At 39.5% G+C, this 23,533-nt stretch overlaps 1 pseudogene; it reads left to right on the top strand.

The window, feature by feature from the left end:
- The first annotated feature begins 1,781 nt into the window (after positions 1-1,781).
- Positions 1,782-6,355, top strand: LOC101146191 (SWI/SNF-related matrix-associated actin-dependent regulator of chromatin subfamily E member 1-like; annotated as a pseudogene).
- The last annotated feature ends 17,178 nt before the right edge of the window (positions 6,356-23,533 follow it).

Here is a 23,533-nt window from a genome sequence, read left to right as displayed (position 1 = left end):
TGCATTTTTTACAAATTGAAGGTTGGTGGCAACCCCGCAACAAGGAAGTCTATTGGTGCCATTTTTCCAGCAGCATGGACTCACTTCATGTGTTTGTGTCCCATTTTGGTAATTCTCCCAATATTTCACCCCTTATTATTACTATTATCTTGTATGTCTTGGCAGTCTGTGGTCCGTGATCTTTGATGTTACTATTGTAATTGTTTCAGGGCATCATGAACCACACCCAAATAAGACAGTGAACTTAATAAATATTGTATGTGTTCTAAAAGTATATAAACTGCACCATGGACCGTTAGTTTCTCCATTTCTCTCCCTCTCCTGGGGTTTTCCTATTGCCTGAGACACAACATATTAAAATTTGGCCAATTACTAACCCTACAATGGCTTGTAAGTGTTCAGGTGAAAGGAAAAATCACATGTCTGTCGCTTTAAATGAAAAGCTGGAAATGATTAAGCTTAGTGAGGAAGGCAGGTCAAAAGCTGAGACAAGCTGCAAGCTAGGACTCTTGCACCAAACAGCCAAGTTATGAATGCAAAGGAAAAGTTCTTGAAGGAAATAAAAAGTGCTACTCCATTGAACACACAAATGATAAGACAGTGAAACAGCCTCATTGCTGACATGGAGAAGGCTTTAGTGGTCTAGACAGAAGATCAAACCAGCCACAGTACTCCCTTAAGCCAAAACCTAATCCAGAGCAAGGCCCTAACTCTCTTCAATTATGTGAAGACTGAGAGAGGTTAGGAAGCTGCAGAAGAAAAGCTGGAAGCTAGCAGAGCTTGGTTCATGAGGTTTAAAGAAAAAAGCCAGTTCTGTAAAATAAAAGTGCAAAGTTAAGTAGTAAGTGCTGATGTAGAAACTGCAGCAAGTCATCCAGAAGATCTAGTGAAGATCATTGATGAAGGTGGCTACACTAAACAACACATTTTTAATGTAGATGAAAGAGCCTTCTATTGGAAGAAGATACCTTCTAGGACATTCACAGCTAAAGAGGAGCAGTCAATGTCTGGTTTCAAGTTTCAAAGGGCAGCCTGACTCTCTTGTTAGGAGTAAATGCAGCTGGGGACTTTAAGTTGAAGCCAATGCTTATTTCCCATTATGAAAACCCTAGGGCCCTTAAAAATTATGCTAAATCTACTCTGCCTGTGCTCCAGTAACGGAACGACAAAGCCTGGATGACAGCACATCTGCTTATCACATGTTTTACTGAATATTTTAAGCCCACTGTTGAGAGCTACTTCTCAAAAAAAAATTCTTTTCAAAATTACTGCCCATTAACAATGCAGCTGGTAACCTAAGAGCTCTGGTAAAGATGTACAAAGAGATGAATGCTGTTTTCCTACCTGCTAACAAAGAATCCATTCAACAGCCCCTAGATCAAGGAGTAATTTTGACTTTTGAGTCTTATTATTTAATAAATATATTTTGTAAGTCTATAGGTGCCCTAGGAATTGATTCCTCTGATGGGCCTGGGCAAAGTGAATTGAAAATTTTGTGGAAAGGATTCACAATTCTAGATGCCATTAAGAACACTCATGGCGCGGGACAAAGGGAAGTGAAGCCGGAACTGCAACCACTTTTTCTGCCCGTGGAAAGACCATCTTATGCTCCACCCCTCACCCCAGCTCCTGCAACACAAACGCCCAGCACACCAGGGTTTGTGAGATACAATCCATACAGTCATCTCACCTACAACAACTACAGGCTTGGAGGCAACCCAGGCACCAACAGCCAGGTCACAGCATCCTCTGCTATTACCATACCAAAACCCCCAAAGCCACCTGATAAGCCACTGATGCCCTACATGAGGTACAGGCAGAAAGGTCTGGGACCAAGTAAAGCTTCCAACCCTGACTTAAAGTTGTGGGAGATTGGCAAGATTATTGGTGGCATGTGGTGAGATCTCACTGGTGAAGAAAAGCAAGAATATTTAAACAAATATGAAGGAGAAAAGATAGAGTACAATGAATCTATGAAGGCCTATCATAAATCCCCCACATACCTTGCTTACATAAATGCAAAAAGTCATGCAGAAGCTGCTTTAGAGGAAGAAAGTTGACAGAGACAGTCTTGCGTGGAGAAAGGAGAACCGTACATGAACATTTAGCCTCCTGAAGATCCAGATGATTATGACGATGGCTTTTCAATGAAGCATACAGTCACCACCCATTTCCAGAGAAACCACTGCCTCATCAGTGAAATCCTTAGAGTGTGGTGCCAGACGTTTGGTCAGTTGTCACAACAGCTAGAATGTGGATCATCAAATGACAGGTCCAGTCCTTAATTATTCATCAGCGAAAACTAGAAGCTGAACTTCTTCAAATAGAGGAAATGACACCAGGAGAAGAGGAGGAAATACCTGGAAAGCACAGATTCATTTAATGATGAACTTAAAAGGTTGTGTGGTCTGAAAGTAGAAGTGGATATGAAGAAAATTGCAGGTGAGATTGCACAGGCAGAGGAACAGGCCTGCAAAAGGCAGGAGAAAAGGGAGAAGGAGGCAGCAGAGCAAGCTGAGCACAGAGCAGCATTGTTCCTAAGGAAAAGCAAGCAGCCAGCAAAGGCGAGGAGAAGAAAGATGACAAGAACATTCCAATGGAGACAGAGGAGGCACGCTTTGAAGAAATGACAGAGAGCCAACAGAACAGTGAAGAAGGCACGTCTACTCCTGAGGACAAGGAGAGTGGGCAGGAGTGGGCAGACAGTATGGCAGAGGAAGGAACCAGTGATAGTAACATTGGCTCGGACAGCAACAGCACAATAGTGCAGGAGCCACCAAAAGATCCCATACCAGAAGATGAGAAAAAAAGAGTAAATCTTGCCTTGTTTTATGTGTTGTAAATAGTTTTTTAAATGAAAAAAATGTTTTTGATTAAAAAAAAAAAGAACATTCATGATTAATGGGAGGAGGTCAACATATTCTCATTAACAGGAGTCTGGAAGAAGTTGATTCCAGTCCTCATGGATGACATTGAGGGGTCCAAGGCTTCAACGGAAGAAGTCACTACCGATGTGGTGGAAACAGCAAGAGAACTAGAAGTGGAGCCTAACTCAGTGAGACATGATGGAATTGTTGCAATCTCATGACAAAACTTGAACAGATGATTAATTTATGGATGAGCAAAGAAAGTGGTTTCTTGAGACGAGATCTACTCCTGGTGAAGATGCTACGAACATTATTGAAAAGACAACAAACAATTCAGAATATTATATACATTTAGTTGATAAAACAGCAGCAGCGTTTGAGAAAATTGACTCCAATTTATAAGGAAGTTATACTGTGGGTTAAATGCTATCAAACAGCATGACATACTACAGAGAAATCTTTCTGGAAAACGAGAGTCAATTGGTGTGGCAAGCTTCATTGTTGTCTTATTTTAAGAAACTTAAAAATTGTAAGAAATTGTCACAGCCACCCCAACCTTCAGCAACCACCACCCTAAACAATTTGTGTGACTCAATTTATTGCAACATTAGCTTTATTATGGTGGTCTGGAACTGAAGCCACAATATCTCTGAGGTATGCCTGTAATTCCACCTGCAATGACCCTATTTCCAAATAAAGTAACCTCTGAGGTACTGAGGATTAGAATTTTAACATATCTTTGGCAGGAGAGAGGAAACAATTCAACTCATAACACTATGTCTCCCAACAATTTCGACTTTGGCCCCTGGGTTGAACACCTGCCTCCTGAGGATCAGGGTAGTCAGCAAACATCCAGAGTGTAGATTAGCTCTGGCACTAGGAATCTCGGCAAAAGATTTGGGATGGTACCCAGCACCTGCTCTCAAAAGCTCATCCCTCCATGATGCTCTGGGGAGGAGACTCTTTCCCAAGACCCAGCTGGGTATGCAATCCTACAAACGTCTCTGCTGCATTTCTTTTCTGGGTTGGTACTTTTTCTGAGAGAGAGAGAGAGAGAGAGAGAGAGAGCATGTAAAACAGAGAGAGAGAGAGAGAAAGGAGAGAGAGAGAATCAGTGTGCCTTTGTGTTTGTATATGTGACTGCGTGTGGATGTATGCGTGCCTCGGCCTGTGTGCCTCTGTGTGTGACTCTGTGGGTGTGACAGTATGCAACTGTGTCATAACAGTGTGTATTTACATCTGTGAGTGCATGTGTCTGTGAGTGTGTGATAGAATCTGTGACTATGGATACAGGTTTGTGCAGGCATGTGTATGTCTGTCAGTATTTATACACGTTTATAGTACAGGCACAGAATCAGTTGAAACGCTCAATGCTATATTGAGCAAATTGAAGAAGGAACAGGTATGGATTGTCTGGGACTGTCAGCCCCAAAGAGAAGCTTCATCTCTCCAGAATCCATTGGTGTTCACACTCACTTCTCATTAGGAGAGAGCAACCCCAATGGCCTTGCCCTTACCCAGAAGCTGAAAAGACAACAGCAGGACTTCTGCAAAAGGCCAGATCTTCTAAACTCACAGCCAGCACAATCATTTGGAACAATCTGGTAGCAGGAAAAATAAGTCATAGATAAGTTAGGCAGATGCCTCCAACTAACCAAGATAATCCAGAAACTCCCTCATTAAATCTGGCTCACAGGAAAGTGAAAGAGAAGAATGACTGTCCTACATTCATCAAAATGCACATGAAACAAAAAGATAATGTATGAGAAGGTGCTTGAAAAAGGTGAAAGTACTACACAGAAGCAGAATTGTTTGAAAGCTGAACACCCAATCTTTAGTGAGATGGCCTGTAGAGGGGAAGAAGCAGGGTGCTCCGCTGAGGCTACTCTGGAAAAGAGGATGACATCCTGGGATGTCACGCTATAGCACCAGCTAGAGTGTGGAGGCAAGGTGGCCTGGGTGGCCTGGGCCAGCACCCCTAGCCTTCTCACCAGTTTCGTAGAGACCTCCTCCTATCAGCTCTTAGCCATAGAGTAAGAGCCACAGTGTGCTCTACAGCTTTGCTCTAAACATTTTCAACCCATGGAGCCAATAGGGAGGTCATGGTCATGATGAACGAAGTACAAGGTTGTCAACTACAGAAGAATGGTAACAACATTTTGATAGACTACATAGCAAGCATTGGTCACAAAACTCATTTGATCCTCACATCAACTTACAAGGTAGAATGACTGTCATTCCCCTTTTACGGATGAGAAAACAGACACACAGAGCAATCGGGTAACTAACTCAGGGTCCACAGCTGGTAAGTAGCAAGGAAAGCACTTCCACAGAGATTAGTTACATTGTAAGTCTTCCTTAGTTTTCTTGAAGACTAGACCAGGTTACCATCCTTCTTTTCTGGCAGCTATTAGATAGATAATGCTAAGTCTTTGTTCTAAAAAATGTTCAACTTTACATCATACCTGTGCATTTGAGTAGCGTTAGACACAAGACTAAGTCGTCCCACATCTCCGAACCACCAATATCGAAGCCGTGGAATTTAAAGACAAGCAATGCCCTTTGAAGCACCCAGGGTAGGGAATTCCATAGGCATTTTTTTTCCTTATCATCAGTTTAATGATATACCATGAATCATTGAACCTTTCTGGCCTACCTTTCCCTATCTGAGATTTGGGGAGTTTTGAATAGGCTAAGCTCTAGTATTCTGCTGTACCCTAGGAAGGTGTGTCATGAAAAACAATCAAGACTCTGCCGGGAGAGACCTAGGATTTGCACAGATCTTTGTAAACAAAAAAGCATTAGACAGTCATCAGGCATTATGATTGTTTTATGATTATAAAGCCTAGGCAGGAAGCACTTACAAATGTTAACAGGAGCGGCATCAAAGCCCTGGCCATGTAACTCTTACAGGAGTCTTTAGTCAAACAGAACTCTATTTTTGGAGGGAAGTAAAGGAACAGCCCCGGTTTTCCAGCTCCTAGGCCCTGACCCAGTGCATCCCAAATATTGCAGGCATCACAGAGGACCAGGCACGGCTCTCCTTAGTATTGTTTCCCATGACAGTTTAAGATCTGATCTTCAGATTGGCTGAGTGGAGCCTGGCCCTCTCTTTCTCCTTCTTCCTGCCTCTCTCACCACCTCCCACCCCATCAGCCCCATCAGTTCAGGCTGCATTTTTCCAGTCTAGCCCCATGAGCCCATGATCACAAAATTGTGGCAATACAGACAGACTTGAGGATTCCAGCATTGCCAGGGAGGGGAAAACAAGGGTCTTGTGTGCATCCCCCCCAAACTGGCATTCCTTTCAATATTAGGAACTCTGCTAAAAAAATAAATAAGTGCAAGAAGCAGCCCTGTCCAAAAGAGGGAGATTGATAAGCCTGGTGCCTGCAGAGGCTCTCGTCCTCCTTTCAGGGATTCATCAAGATTCCCCGCGCTGGGTCCTGGAGCACCCAGAGCTGAGCCCTGGCTTGGAGGCGCTGTAGCCCTTCCCAGACTCGTTTCCCCTCTTCCCTCCCGTCCCTGCCTGCTCCTCCCTCCTAGGGCCCTTAGCTCCTCCTAGATGTTGTTTACAAGGAGCTCCCCAGCTCTCTAAATTAAGCCCCGTAAGGTCTGCCACTCTTGGAGGCCATGTGTTGAGCCCCATGAGCCGAGTTGTGGCATTTATTAGCGCAAGAGGAAAAGTGCTTGTCTCATCAGAGAGCAGCTGGAGGCAGTGAGCTTTTCAAAGGCATGTAACTGACCTCTAGCGCAGCTGCAGGATGCCTGAGGATTGCAGACTCAGAGGATTCTCATCCCCTCTCTCTCTCTCTCTCTCTCTCCCTCTTCCTCTCTTTCTCCCTCTCTCTCTTTCTCCCCCTCTCTCTTTCTCCCTCTCTCACCCTCCTCCTCCTGCCAGCCTCCACCCTCCACCCACTCCTTTCAGTAGAGTCCTGACCTTGCAGGCCTGAATCCCCCCCATCCATCTCCCTACATTGTGTCTCTCTGGTGAACTCATGCTGGGAGATTAATTGCTGCTATCACCCCTAATCCATCACACTTCCCAAAGATTGTTTTGACATCTAGTTAATTTTTGGCTGATGATTTATCAAATTCTTATTACTGTGCTCTGAAGGGGCTCATTTATTGTGTTGATTCATGGTAATGATAAAAGGGAAGCATTTTGAATTTTAACTACATTTCCCTCATGCTTCTTCTACCCAGTGTAGTAAAAAAAGAAAAGGGGAGGGGGAGGGGACTGTAGCCAGGAAACTCTTAAACAATTCAGAATGTGGAAGGAAAGGGAGAGGGGAGAAAATTCTTCCATTATGTGCGCAAAAGCCAAAAGGCTGTAAAAGGTTACACACACATACACACACACACACACACACACACACACGAAGTATTTTTAGCATCTGGGTCTGAACTACGTTTGGAAAGCTCATACCCCTAAGGCTCTTAAACATTGATTGCCCTGTAATATTACCTAAATGTCTACTACCACTTTATTCAAATAGAACTTAATGGTAAATGACTTCAGTCATGTACCAGTGGAGATGTAAAATGACTGTCTCTGCCAGGCCAGATGGCCATCCCACCTTTTAAAAGTGCAAAGAGACTTTCCTTCACTGCTTCGGCCACTCTCCAGACCTTCCAAATTTCTCATTTGCCACTCAGCTTTTTAAAATAAACCAGATGGTGAGGAGCCCAAGGCCAACGTTACTCTTTTCGCAAAGACTGAAGGAAGTTAGTATCTCAAGGATTGAGCCCCAGGGAAAAGGCACTGTCCCATAATCACAGGGTTGGCTGTAGGGGATACAGTTAACCCAGGCAGAAGGGCGAGGGAACACCCTGCACCACCAGGGACAGACTCTAGACCATGCGTGTCCACAAAGAATCCTGATGAAAAGGAGAGAACGTGAGAGAATAAAAGACTATCATAAGTCTTTTCATCAGGAATCTCCAACAGGAAGCTTCCAGCAAAAATATTCCTTATACGAGCTTTCATATTCCATATATGACTATATGAGCTTCCATATATAGACAAGCTTTCTAGAGATAGAACAGACCCATATTTGGTTGTCCTTAGCACATGAATGTATCAGGGAAGTGTCCATCCCATCTCTCCACACTCCTCTTGATACCTGCCCCAGGTTTCACACCCCCACCCACTGCCCTTCCACTACCCAGCCTTCCCTTTTTCTTTCCATCTCACAAGGTGAGTGCATCACTGGAGAAAGTCAGAATTACCCCCAAATCTTTCTTGCATCAATAGGTGGTAAAGACCTGTGCAGGGGAGTGCAGGAGTTTCACAGGTGCCATGACTTTGTGTTTAAGATCATGTGGAGGGAAGAAAGTATCAGGTACCTTCCCTGCACCTTTAGGAATAAATAGTGAAGCTTTCTCTCTTTTCCATTTTTTGAAAAATTATATAAAGTATCTGTCTCTTAAACATAGTGAAATTCATATATAAAATAATCAAGGCCTAGAAATATATATAGTTATATATCCTATACACACACACACACACACACACAGACATATATATATACACACACACTGGGGGGAAGAAATAATTGAAATTATTTTAGTTTTAACATAGCTATCAATTTTGTCAGATTTTAGTTTATATTTTGTCAATTTAGATATTGTTTTCTAAATATGTTCTATTTTGCCTCTGTTTACTAAAATATTGACTCAATTGCTTAAACATTTCTTTTAACATTTAAAAATATCTAGGGTACCTATAGTTCTGGCTTGTTTAAATTTATATTGCACATTTTTGCATCTTTATTTATCTTTTTTTTTTCTTTCTGAGATGGAGTTTTGCTCTTGTTGCCCAGGCTAGAATGCAATGGCGTGATCTCGGCTCACTGCAACATCTGCCTCCCAGGTTCAAGTGATTCTCCTGCCTCAGCCTCCCAAGTAGCTGGGATTACAGACATTCACCGCCATGCCTGGCTAATTTTATATTTTTAGTGGAGATGGGGTTTCTCCATGTTGGTCAGGCTGGTCTCGAACTCCTGACCTCAGGTAACCCACCCACCTTGGCCTCCCAAAGTGTTGGGATTACAAGCATGAGCCACTGTGCCCGGACACATCTTTATTTATCTTGATCAGTCTTGCTAGAGATTTGCCCACTTTGTTGACCTCTTCCAGTCTGAGTAAGGGCACCATCATTCAACTAGCTATGCAGGCTAAAGTCCTGAGCACCATACTGGCTGCATCTCGTGCCTTACATCCAATCTATCTACAAATCATTTAGGGTGTATCTGGCATCTGGTGACTCCTTAGCACCTCCCTCTTGAGCACCCTGGGCCATCCCTTCCCAGTCTATGTGCCATGCTCCTCCTGTTTCCTCCATCCCCAGCCAAGAGCACTGACCACCCATCCTCCCTCTCCCCAACCCCAGCCTCCCTTTATTATGTCTGAGGTGAAGCAGGTCTCAACTGGGCACACATTATCTCCACTTCTGCTCTTTCCCTAGGGCAGTTCATCTGACCAGTTACCTCCTCTGTGCTCCCCACTGTCATCCCCCAACTCACTCCCCCCACCACAGAACCTTCTCTCATCAACATTAAAGCAAAGTCAAGTTTAATGCAGCCTACAAAGAAAAATACCCCTTGGTTCTTGTAGCTTCCACCCTCCCTGACTCTACCCCATTCACAGCCAACATTCTCAGAAGAGGCATCTAACTCCTTGTCTCCACTGCCTCATCTCCATCTCACTCCTTAATGCACCTTGGGCATGATTGCACCCCACTACTCCATCTAACTAGCTCTTGCCCAAATCCCAATGCCTCCTTACTGCTGTACTTCTCAAGCTTGATTTTCCTGACTCTTGGCAGCATCTGACACCACTGACCCCACCCTTTTTCCTGAAATGCACCACCCCTCGACCTGTCCCCTCTCTCCAGCAGCCAAGGATGGTATCTTTTAGTGTTTTATTGCTCCCACCTCATGTTAGCTCTTGGGTATCTTCTCCCTTGGATTCTATGACTCTGCTCATGGCTTTCTCTTATCTCTCCGACTTCTAAGTAGTCTCCTCTTTCTCAGTCCATACCTTCTATAACATCCCTTAAATGTGATTTTTCCCAGTGTTCTGGGCTCAGCCCCCTTCTTTGCAAAATCTCCCTTGGGTGGTCCTGTCCTGGCTCCAATAGTCATCTATAGGTTGCTATCTTGCAGATATAGATGTCGTGATTAAACTTATAAATTAATATTCTTTCTATGAATTGAGGAAAATGTTATTAATTCAAGTCATCTTTTATATGTTTTCATAAAAGTATAACATTTTCTTCATGAGTTCCTGCCTATTTTCTGTCTGATTTTTTTTCCCAGAAATTAAATGTAATTACTATTCACATATGTTCTTTTCTTTTCTTTTGAGACAGAATCTCATTCTATCACCCAGGTTGAAGTGCAGTGGCACAATCTCTGCTCACTGCAAGCTCCTCAACCCAGGTACAAGCGATTGTTGTGCCTCAGCCTCCTGAGTAGCTGGGACTACAGGCGGGTGCCACTACTCCCTGCTAATTTTTGTCTTTTTAGTAGAGACAAGGTTTCACCATGTTGGTCAGGCTGGTCTCAAACTCCTGACCTCAAGTGATCTTCCCACTTTGGCCTCCCAGAGTGTTGGGATTACAAGCGTGAGCTACCACGCCCAGCCTATTCACATATTTTCTAATAGGTTGTTTTTAATGTAGATGGATGCTACAAATGTTTGTATATTTATTCTGTAACTAGCCACCTTATTAAGCACTCTTTAATGATAATAGATCGGCAAATTCTTCTTATACATTTTCCAGGTTATTAAGAATATAATCTATAAGTCACAGCAACTGTTTTCTTCCCCTTTCCAATATTTAAGCCTCATATCTTCTTGTGCTATTTCTGGGACTTTCAACATACTATTAAATGATGATGCTGGTAGCCAGTATGTTTAATTTTTCCTAGATTTTAATGGGACTGTCTCTAGTGTTTCATTATTTAAATATAATTACGGCTTTTTATTTAATATGCATATCATTCATGGAGTGAAAGTATCTTTATACTTCATGTTTAGTAAGAATTTTGTTTGTAATTAATCAGGAATGGAAATTATACAAATTCTTTTGGAGCATCTATCTAGATAATATTATAATTTTACTTGGCTATCTGTACTGGTGAATTTTATTTAAAACAGATTAACGTCAAAGCATCTTTGCATCTCTGGAACAATCCTTTCTTGGTCATGTATAATCATCCTTAATATTGTGTTAGATATAATGTGGTAATATTTTATTAAGAATTTTTCACTTATACTCAAAAGTGAGATTGACCTATAGCTTTTATATCTAAAGTATTAATTGTCATGTTTTAGGTGCAATATTTTGACAGCTAGTCAGTTGGGAAGATGTCCATCTTTTCCTATGCTCTGGAATGGATTAAATAGCATAGGAAGTATTGTCTCCTTAAATATTCCCCCATAAAATAGTTCTGGAAAATAATTACTTTATTGATTTTTCACATGCATTCATACTTACGGTTTACTTGCTAAATAGTCCATAATCATATATACTATTTGCCTTTTAATTCTGCACAAAAGTGGTTTCTCTTTTTTCTTCTAATGGCCAACTGTTTGGATTGCTTATGTATATACTTTAATTTGTATTTTTAAAATTTTATTTTTGCATCATGATCAGTGGGGCCTGTAAAATTTCTAGTCTTTGAATTTATTGGAGATTTCTCTTTTTAGCCAGAGTAAGATTAATTTTCATAAACATAGCATGGATGTTTCAAAAGAAGATATATTTCTATTTAGAAAGTACATGCTTCTGTATATATTAAGAGATCTGATATATGTTTTATTAGATCTGATGCCATTATTTACCCAAACATTGTTGAAATTACATGCTGGATTGTAAATAACACTCCTCCTAGTCCTTGGCACAACTATATGCTTTTTCCTATTTTTTAAAATAGGAAGTTCATTTTCATTGTATTCTGCGAGGCAGAAATTAGACATCCATAATCACAACTCCATTTTATCCAGGAGTTCCAGAGAAATCTTTCTAAAATGCAAATATCATAATAAAACATTTTGTCTAAAACTTTTAAAATATTTCATTTCCACTTCTTAGTCCCTATTTCTTCCCCACTTGTCCTTGGGTCAAGGTGCAGACTCCTTTAAATGACCCCAGGTTCTGGATCCTGCTTGCCTCTCTCTCACCTCCTTTCTTGTCTCTCCTCATATTTTTTTTATTTTTATTTTATTTTATCTTAATTTTTTGAGACAAGATCTGGTTCTGTCTCCCAAACTGGAGTGCAGTGGCATGATCAAGGCTCACTGTAACTTCAACCTCCAGGGCTCAAGCCATTCTCCCACCTCAGCCTCCCAGGTAGCTGGGACCACAGGGGTGCACCACCATGCCTGGATAATTTGTGCAGTTTTTTTTGTAGAGATCGGGTTTCACCATGTTGTCCAGGCTGGTCTCAACTGGTGAACTCAAGCAATCCGTCCACCTCAGCCACCCAAAGTGCTGGAACAGGCGTTAGCCACCGTGCCTGGCTGCTCCTCCTCATATATAACTTAATTCATTAGTCATAGAATAAATAACTCTTGTAGTTCCACATTTCTTTCTTCTTATTTTAGGGTTTTTGTACCTGCTACTCAGAACCCAGAACATATTACCTACCTTCTGTTTTGGCCTAGTTAGATCTTACTTGTCCTCTAGGACTTAGTTTAAATGTCCGTTCCCGTTTCCGGACTGTGAGATGAAGCTTCTGGAAGCTCCCTCTGATTTCAGCTCGTCCTTTTTGCTGTCTTTAGCGTACATCTCATTGTGCTATGATTGCCTCCCTTCCTAATTAGGCTATAAGCTCCTGTGCCCAGAGATTGGGTGACTTATTTAGTGCCTAGGGTAGTGCCTCTCATAAAATCAGTGTTCTACAGAATCACGTCCAGGATCAGGCTGCTAAATTAGTTCCAGCCCCACCCTTTGTGAGTCCGCTGCGCTTTTTACCAGACACTGGGCAGAACTGAGCTTTCAGGTTGAACAGCTTGTGAAAATAATGATTACAACTGACATCTTTGAGTACTGACTACTTTTCAGGTATTGAACAGAGGTATTATTATTCAGGGACAGCTTCATGGGTGTGTGACCAGTGAAGTTTCACAAGGACACCATGTTCAGTAGGGGTCTCATTTTCAGAGCCTGGTCACCATCTTGAAATTTGTGTCCTATAGGTAAAATCTGATGGGACAATGAAGTGTATGTTGTCAGCTGTTTGGAGTGTCATCTCATGTGTGGTCCCACGTCTGTCTGCACCCCACCCATACATGTCTCCAGGATGGGTTCTCACTTGCCTGCTCCCCCAACCCTGCCCAGTAAGTGCTGTCATTCCCTGCTCCTGGTGGCAGCCTGGGCACAGCAAGGGTTAGCATCAGGCACTTACACCTTGCATGCCAATCATAGGGTGGGGCCCTGGGCACCTGGGAGGGTCTGCATTGCCCTGAAAATGTCTCTCTTGTCCTAGGGAGCATGACATTAAGTGGCAAAGAGAAAACACCACGAGAGGTTGAGAGAGAGACAATAAAAGAAAGGAAAAAGCTTTCCTGCCTTTTCTTCTTACACAGGAGCCCCATGGATTATGTAGCCAGCCCTGCTGTTATCGTTCTTATTTCAAAGATAAGGAAACCAGAGCCACACTGCTAGTCTTATATGGTGACTCTGTGAAAATGAGAAAGACATCCCCTGTAGGCAGACCAATTATGAAAGCACACCTCTTTTTATCTGGCTTCACAAACAGAATGCTGGATTTCAGACCATTCTTGCCAGTTTAGCCAGATTCCTTTATGTGGGGCACAAAACACACAATCGTCTGCATTAACCCTGAAGGAAATAAACGGATAAAACCTACTCAGGCAACAGAGCTCCTAGATAGTGCATTGATATCCAAACCCATGCTTTCTGGCTTCAGAATCTGTGCTCTAAACTATAATACAAGTGTTTCCAAGTTTGCCTGGACATATATGTATGAGATATCTTTTGAAATACAAATTTCCAGTCTCTACCTAATACCATGGAAATCAGACTGTCTCAGGGAAATGTCTGGGAAGCAAGTTATATTTTTTAACAAGTGCTGCGGGTGATGCTTATTATTTTAGAAGCTATGGAAACATTGTTATACTACACAGATTTTACAGGATCTGAGTATTTAATTTGCAAAGGACACAACCAGAAAGTACGTAACAGATCCAGACAGGCAGAAATGTGAAAAATAAAAATCTCAGCCAGTGGCAAAGTATTATGGTCCAAGGAAGAATATGTCTTGGTTTTGTTGCTGCTCTTAAAATGTGTGCTATTGGCCAGGCACAGTGTCTCATGCCTGTAATCCCAACACTTTAAGAGGCCAAAGTGGGTGGATCACGAAGTCAGGAGTTCGAGACCAGCCTGGCCAACACAGTGAAACCGCATCTCTACTAAAAATACAAAAAATTAGCCGGGCATGGTGGTGGGCACCTGTAATTCAGCTACTTGGGAGGCTGAGGCAGGAGAATCACTTGAACTCAGGAGGTGGAGGTTGCAGTGAGATGAGATCATGCCATTGCACCCCAGCCCATGCAACAGTGTAAGACTTCATCTCAAAAAATAAAATAAAATAAAATAAAATAAAATAAAATAAAATGTGGGCTATATTTACTTTATTTTTTACAAAATCCCATATCTTTAACACAATAATTTTCTTCTAAATTGAAAGGTAATTAGAAAAGGATGACAGAACTTCCCCTTCTGTTCCATAATGAAGTATTTGTATGAAATTGGTCTTATCACCATAAAATCCTACAAAACTGAACAAATATGTGAAACAACCCTCTTCAGACAAGATAGTACAGGTAGTAGGGGACTGTTAACCCTGAGAGAAGGGAAATACTTGAGATGAACCATGCAATCATCCAGGTATCCTGTCTTGAGGCTTTTATGAAGCCCTAGTTCAGGGAGAGAAAACCTAAATAGAATAAGCAGAGTGAAGAGCTAAGAAGACCAAGACTGGAGTTCAGAGAGGTTGTGGAAGCTTACATTTATTAGAAAGAATACCAACAAACTGCACAAAGAGCTCCAGAAATCCACATGAGGAAACCAGGGAGTCTTTGGCTGACATTAAATTACACATGTGTAGTGTAAGTATCTACAAGGCTAGACAAAGACAACTCTCTGGAAAATGTAACCTGAACAACTAAAGCTCACAAAGAGTGGGGAAGTGTTTGAGTTATAATCAACCTGAATAAAAGAGTTTTCATTGAACACTCAGCATATTCAGTAAAGACGCCAGAAGGCCATGACTTAGAGGTAGAGTTACATTAGTCTTAGTATAAAGGCAATTTTAGACCTGCCTTTAAAAAAAAATCTTATAACAAATCCTCAAAAGCATTAGAATAATTCACAAGTAAATTAAGTGCCTGTTAGAACAAAACTCAACACTAATTAAAAGAAGAAAACAAAATTCAGGCATTCAACAATGCAAGAATTAAAATGTCCAACACTCATTCAAAATTACTAGACATACAAAGAAGAAAAAAACACTTTTTTAAATCAATTACAAAATATTACAAATCAACAGATTACTCTGTTTACTACATTCAAGCATTTAAATGAAAATATGACTGTAATGAGGAATAAAATGGCAACTGTAAAAATTAATAAAGTGGAAATGCTATGTCAAAAATACAAAATCTGAAATTAAAAATTCACTGGAATTAATATCAGATTAGGCATAGCAGAATAAAATAAAAGTAAGTTTGAAGGCATAGCAATAATGATGATCAAAACTGAAGCATTTAGAGAAAAATGCTGGGAAAAAACTTATTAAAACCTTAGTTGTTCTTGAAACAATATCCAGTAGTCAACATATAAGCAATGGAGTTCCAGAGAAGATAGTGGAAGCAAGCAAAATAAACTTCTTAAAGAAATAATGGTGATATTTTTTAAATATTCCATGAAAAATAGAAATTAATGGATCAAAGGTAAACTAGAGACCCTTAGGAGAATAAACACAAAGAAAACAATTCATTATTTTAAAATGTTTTGAAGCCACAAAATACTTGCAAACTGAATCCAGCAGCACATCAAAAAGCAAATCCACCGTGATCAAGTAGGCTTTATCCTTTGGAGACAAGGTTGATTCAACATATGCAAATTAATAAATGTGATTCATCACATAAACGCAACTAAAGACCAAAAACACATAGTTATCTCAATAGATGCAGAAAATACTTTCAATAAAATTAACATCCTCTCATGTTAAAAACTCTCAATAAACTAGGAATTGAAGGAACATACCTCAAAGTAATAAGAGCAATCTATGACAAACCCACAGACAACATCATACTGAATGGGCAAAAGCTGGGAGCATTTCCCTTGAAAATCATCACAAGACAAGGATACCCTCTGTCATCACTCCTATTCAACATTGTATTGGAAGAAGTCCTGGCCAGGACAAATCAGGAAAGAGAAAGAAATAAAGGGCATCTAAATAGGAAGAAAGAAAGTCAGACTATCCCTGTTTGCAGATGACATGATTCTATATCTAGAAAACCCCATAACCTTGGCCCTAAATCTCCTTCAGCTGATAAACAACTTCAGCAGGTTTTACAGACACAAAATCAACATACAAAAATTATTAGCATTCCTATACACCAACAACAGCCAAGCCAAGAGTCAAATCAGGAACACAATCCATTCACAATTGCCACAAACAGAATAAAATACCTAGGAATACAGCTTACAAAGGAGGTGAAAGATCTCTACAATGAGAATTACAAAACACTGCTCAAAGAATACTACCCAAAGCAATGTACAGATTCAGTATTATTCCTATCAAATTACCAAAGAGATTCTTCACAGAAATGAAAAACACTAGTTAAAAATTCGTATGGAACCAAAAAAGAACCCAAATAGCCAAGGCAAAAAGAATAAAGCTAGAAGCAACACATTACCTGACTTCAAACTATACTACGGGGCTACAGTAACCCAAACAGCATGGCACTGCTACAAAAGCAGACACATAGACCAACAGAACAGAATAGAAAGCCCAGAAAGAAGCCTGCACATCTACAACCATCTGATTGTCAACAAAGCTGACAAAGACAAGCAATGGGGGGAGGACTTCCTATCCAATAAATAGTGCTGGGATAACAGGCTAGCAATATGTAGAAGATTGAAACTGGACCTCTTCCTTATATCATATACGAAAATCAACTCAAGATGGATTAAATATTTAAATGTAAAGCCCAAAACTATAAAAACCCTGGATGACAACCTAGGCAATACCTACCTAGACATAGGAACAGGCAAAGATTTCATGATGAAGATGCCAAAACAAACACAATGAAAGCAAAAATTGACAAACGGGATCTAAATAAACTTAAGTGCTTCTGCACAGCAAAAGAAACTATCAACAGAGTAAACAGACAACCTACAGAATGGGAGAAAATATTTGCAAACTGTGCATCTGACAAAAGTCTAATATCCAGAATCTACAACGAACTTAAACAAATGTACAAGAAAAAAACAAACAACCCAATTAAAATGTGGTCAAAGTGTAACCAGTGGAGGGCCTTGACTATGAGTCATTCAGGTTCTTGGCATTTTAAACAAAGAATTGGACAAAATACACAAACAAAGAAACAAAAGAATTAAGCAAAAAAAGTATAGATTTATTGAAACAAAACTATACTCCACAGAATGGGAGCAGGCTTGAGCAAGTGGCTCAGGAGCCCAGATTACAGAATTTTCTGGGGTTCAAACACTCTCTAGAGGTTTCCCATTGGTTACTTGGTTACATCCTATGTAAATAAAGGAGTGGCCCGTGACCAGTCTGATTGGCTCTAGGAGGGGACCAATCATTGGCTGAAGCAGAGTTACAAAGTTACATATGAAGACTTGGCCCACAACCACTCTGATCGGGGTTTTCCTTTTGATTCAGTTCTAGGAAGTCAGTGAGAACCAGCTTTAGGTTCCCCGCATCCAGACCCTATTCTTTTGCCTCAAAAGAACATGAACAGACGTTTTTCAAAAGAAGAGATATATGTAGCCAAAATCATATGAAAAAAAGCTCAACATCACTGATAACTAGATAAATGCAAATCAAAACCACAAAAGTAAAAAAATAACAGATGCTGGCGAGGTTGTGGAGAAAAGGGAATGCTTATATTCTATTGGTAGGAGTGTAAATCAGTTCAACAATTGTGGAAAGCAGTGTGGTGATCCCTTAAAGAGCTAAAAATGGAAACATCATTCAACCCAGCAATCCCATTACTGGGTATATATCCAAATAAATATAAATTGTTCTATCATAAGGACACACGCACACATATGCTCATTGCAGCACTATTCACAATAGCAAAGACATGGAATCAACCTAAATGCCAATCAATGGCAGATTGGATAAAGAAAATGTGGTACGTATACATCATGGAATATTACGCAGCCATAAAAAGAATGGAGATCATGTCCTTTGCAGGAACATGGATGGAGCTCGAGGCCATTATCCTTAGCAAACTACTGCATGAATAGAAAACCAAATACCACATGTTCTCACTTATAAGTGGTAGCTAAATGATGAGAACACATGAACACAGAGAAACAACAGACACTAGGTCCTACTTGAGGGTAAATGGCAGGAGGAGGGAGAGGACACGAAAAAAAAATAACTATTGGGTACTAGCCTTAGTACCTGGTGATGCAATAATCTATACAATGAACTCCTGTAACATGAGTTTACCTATATATCAAAGCTGTACATGTACCCCTGAACCTAAAAGTTTAAAAAATGAAAAAAGTGTTTTAAAAATGCTGAGAAGGATACTTTTTAAAAGAAAAATATTTAAAATAGCCAGATAAATAAGAGACACAAAGATGAGAATACCCACTGATTTATGAAAATTAATGTAAACCAGAATACAACTAAATGTTATATAAGTGCAAACAAAAACAAAACAAACAAAAATTGTGAACCTAAAAAAATATACTTCAAACATGAAGGTTAAAATTTTCAAACAAAAACTGAGGTGATTCCTCATAAGCAGAATTCTACTGCAAAATAATATTTAAAGGGAATTATTTACACTGAAGGAAAATAATCCCAAGTGGAAATTCAGATTGACATAAAAGAATAAAATTTGCCAGAAATGGTAATTATATGTATAAATATGAAAGACATATTATTTATGTTTCAAGGGTAATTCAAAATAACAAAAATAACTATATTGTGAAATTAATAGTACATGAAGAGGTAAAATATACGACAAAAATGGAACAAAGGACAGGAAGGAGTAATATGGCGATATACCATTTTTTGGTAATAACTTTACTGAGGTGTAATTCACACAGCATACAACTCACCCATTTAAAGAATACAATTCAATGGTTTTTAATATATTCAGAGTTGTGCAACTCTCACCACAATCAATTTTAAATATTGTCTTCAATTCAATAAGAAATCCTATACCTTTTAGCTGTCACCCTTCTACTCTTCCCATCTCCATACCCAGGCCTAAGCAACCACGAACCTATTTTCTATCTGTATAGAATTTCCTATTGCAGACTTTCATATGAGTGGAATCATATGGTATGTGGTCTTTTGTGACTGGCTTTTTTCACTTAGCATAATGTTTTCAAGATTCATTTATGATGTAGCATGTTGTATTAGTCAGGGTTCTCTAGAAGGACAGAACTAATAGGATAAATGTAGATATAAAAGGGAGTTTATTAAGGAGTAATGACTCACATGATCACAAAGTGAGGTCCCACTACAGGTCATCTGCAAGCTGAGGAGCAAGGAAGCCAGTCTGAGTCCCAAAGCTGAAGAACTTGGAGTCCAGCACAGTAGAAAGATGTAGCCTGGGAGACTAAGCCAGTCGAGTCTTTCCACATTCTTCTGCCTGCTTTTATTCTGGCCACGCTGGCAGCTGACTAGATGGTGCCCACCCAGATTGAGGGTGGGTTTGCCTCCCTCAGTCCACTGACTCAAATGTTAATCTTCTTTGGCAACACCCCCACAGACACACCCAGGAACAATACTTTGCTTCCTTCATTCCAATCAAGTTGACACTCAGTATTAACCATCACACATGTATAAGTACTTAATTTATTTTTATTGCCAAATAATATTCCATTACTTGGATCTACATTTTATTTGTCCATTCATCAGTTGATGGAAATTTGACTTGATTACACTTTCTGGCTATTATGAATAATGCTGCTATGAACATTTGTGTACAAGATTTTGGGCAAACATGTTTGCCACTGTCATGCCTACATAAGAGTGTAATTAATAAGTCATATGGTAATTCTATGTTTAGCCTTTTGAGAAACTATCAGACTGCTTTTCAAAGAAGTTGCACCACTTTTACTTTCCTGCTGGGAATGTATGAAGATTCCAATGACTGTATTCCCTCATAAAAATCTTGTTGTCTGTCTTTCTGATTGCAGCCGTCCTAGTGGGTTTGAATTGGTATGTCACTGTGGTTTTAATCTGCATTTTCTAATGGCTTATGATGTTGACTATCTTTTAATGTGCTTATTGGCCATTTGTATATTGTCTTTGAGAAAAAGTGTATTCAGATCATTTGCTCATCTGTATATTGGGTAACTTGTCTTTTGATTACTGAGTTGTAGGGGTTTGTTTGGAAGTATACTTTTTTCATGTCCTTGCATTGTACAAAAAAAAATGGTACAAGATTACAGGAATAGCTCAGAGATTGAAGGTTTGGTTCCAGACTACCACAATAAAGCAAGTATTGCAATAAAGCAAGTCATACAATTTTTTTTGTTTCCCAATGCATGTAAAAGTTATTTTTACACTATACAGTAGTCTATTAAGTGTGCAATAGCATTATGTCTAAAAATAGCAAACATACCTTAATTTTAAAAATACTTTATTGATTAAAAAATGCTAATAATCATTTGAGCTTTCTGGCAGTTGTAATCTTTCTGCTAGTGGAATGAATTGTAATCTTTTTGCTTTGATGTTGGTGGCTGCTAACTAATCTCAATGGTCACTGAAGGTTGGGGTGACTATGACAATTTCTTAAAATTCTTAAGTTTCTTAAAATAAGACAACAATTACGTTTGCCACACCAATTGACTCTTCTTTTCCTGAAAGATTTCTCTGTAGCATGTGATTCTGTTTGATAGTATTTTACCCACAGTAGAACTTCTTTCAAAATTGGAGTCAATCATTTCAAACTCTGATACTGCTTTATCAACTAAGTCGGTGTAATATTCTAAGTTACTTGTCATTTCAACAATGTTCAAAGCATCTTCACCAGGAGTAAACGCCATCTCAAGGAAACACTTTCTTTGTTCATCCATAGGAAGTAACTCCTCATCCAAGTTTTGTCATGAGATTGCAGCAATTCAGTCATGTGTGATGGAATTAGGCTGCGCTTCTAGTTCTTTTGCTATTTCTACTACATTTGCAGTTACTTCCTCCATTACAGTCTTGAACTCCTCAAAGTCATCCAAGAAGGTTGGAATCAACTTCTTCCAAACAACTGTTAATGAGGATACTTTGCCCTCCTCCCATGAATCATGAATGTTCTAAAAGGCATCTAGAATGGTGAATCTTTTCCAGAAGCTTTTCCATTTGCTTTGCCCAAATCCATCAGAGGAATCACTATCTATGCAGCTATAGCCTTACAAAGTGTATTTCTTCAATAATAAGACATAGAAGTCAAAATTACTCCTTGGGCTACAGAATGGATGTTCTGTTAGCAGGCATAAAAGCAACGTTCATCTCTTTGTACAGAGGTCTTGGGTGACCAGGTGCATTGTCAACGAGCAGTAATATTTTGAAAGGAACATTTTTCTTTCTGTAGGTCTCAACAGTGAACTTAAAGCATTCACTAAACCATGCTGTAAACAGATATTCTCTCATCTAGGTTTTGTCTTTCCATTTCTAGAACACAGGCAGAGTAGATTAGCATAATTCTTAGGAGCCCTAGGATTTTTGGAATGGTAAATGATCATTGGCTTCAACTTAAAGTCACCAGCTGCATTAGCCCTTAACAAGAGTGTCAGCCTGTCCTTTGAAGCTTTGAAGGCATTGACTTTTCCTCTCTAGCTATGAACATCATTCCTCTTCCAATAGAAGGCTATTTCAGCTACACTGAAAATCTGTTGTTTAGTGAGGAAACCTTCATCAATTATCTTAGTGAGATCTTCTGGATAACTCACTACGGCTTCTACATCAGCACTTGTTGCTTCACCTTGCACTTTTATGTTATGGAGTTGACTTCTTATCTTAAATATCATGAACCAACCTCTGGTAGCTTCCAATTTTTCTTCTGAAGCTTCCTTGCCTCTCTCAGCCTTGGTAGAGTTGAAGAAAGTTAGGGCCTTTCTTTGGATTAGTCTTTGCCTTAAGGACATGTTGTGGCTGGTTTGGTCTTCTATCCAGACCACTGTAACCTTCTCTATAGGAGCAATAAGGCTGTTTCATTGTCTTATTATTTGTATTTTCACTGAAGTCACACTTTTAATATTTTTATCTCATTAAATTTATTATACTTATTTATTAGCTAAAAATGTAAGTTGCAAACTTCAAGGAAAACAAAAAAGTAAAAAGAAATATAATTGATATACTAAGAAAGGTGATAGAATAAAATTATACAAAATGCTCAATTACAACCAGAGGAGGCAGAAAAAGAAAAAAGGAAAATCAAAGAACAAATATATAGAAAATAGTTATAAACATAGTAGACATTAATACAACTGTACCAATATTCACTTTAAATGTGAATAATCTAAACACACCAATTAAAAGACAGAGATTATTAGAGTGGATTAAGAAAACCATGATCATCTTTAAACTGTCCATAAGAAACCCATTTTAAATATAAAGACTAAGGTGAGCCAAAAATAAATGTGTGGATAAAGATATACAATACTGTAGTGGTTGATATTATGTGTCAACTTGGAGGATAATTTTTAAAAAGATTGACAAACTTTGAGTAAGCAGAGTACCTTCAACAAGGTGGGTGGGCCTCAACCAATCAGTCGAAGGCCTGAATAGACGAAAAAATTGACCTCCTCAAGCAAGAAGGAATTCTTCAAAAGAATACCTTCACACCTCATACCATCAGCATTCCTGGGCCTCCGGTGTGCCAGCCTTCATACTGGAACTGTACCATTGGCTCTCCTGGGTCCCCAGCCTGCTGGCCTACACTGCAGATTTTCTACTTGCTAACCTCCATAACCATATGAGCCAATTTCTTCCAATAAATACACTCACATACTCTCCCTATTGGTTCTGTTTCTCTGGAGAATCCTGACTAATATAAATTTTGGTACTAAGTATGCTTCTAGAGAAACAGAACTTTAAGGATAAATTTACTGAATTTTGAAGGGATTTCTGAAATCTGTTCCTTAACTTTATTAGATTTAAAAACACTAATGACTATTTCTAGTAGTAAAGAAAGCACTGATAGTCCGTGGCATGATCTGGCAATAGAGATATACTACTAAATATCATCAATAGATACTCCTAATCAAACACTTTTAAGAAGCAAGAGGACCCAAGTGACTATGTATATAATACTTTCAAACATTTTTGTCAAACTAATAAGTATAGTAAGATTGACTGGTTACTCCTAATGTTGCTGGACAAAGTAGGGAAAGAAAAAGATGAGATCGGTGGTTC

The sequence above is a fragment of the Gorilla gorilla genome, chromosome 7, assembly GCF_029281585.2.
Source record: "Gorilla gorilla gorilla isolate KB3781 chromosome 7, NHGRI_mGorGor1-v2.1_pri, whole genome shotgun sequence".
Classification (NCBI taxonomy): Eukaryota; Metazoa; Chordata; class Mammalia; order Primates; family Hominidae; genus Gorilla; species Gorilla gorilla.
This window is presented reverse-complemented; position numbering and strand designations above follow the sequence as displayed.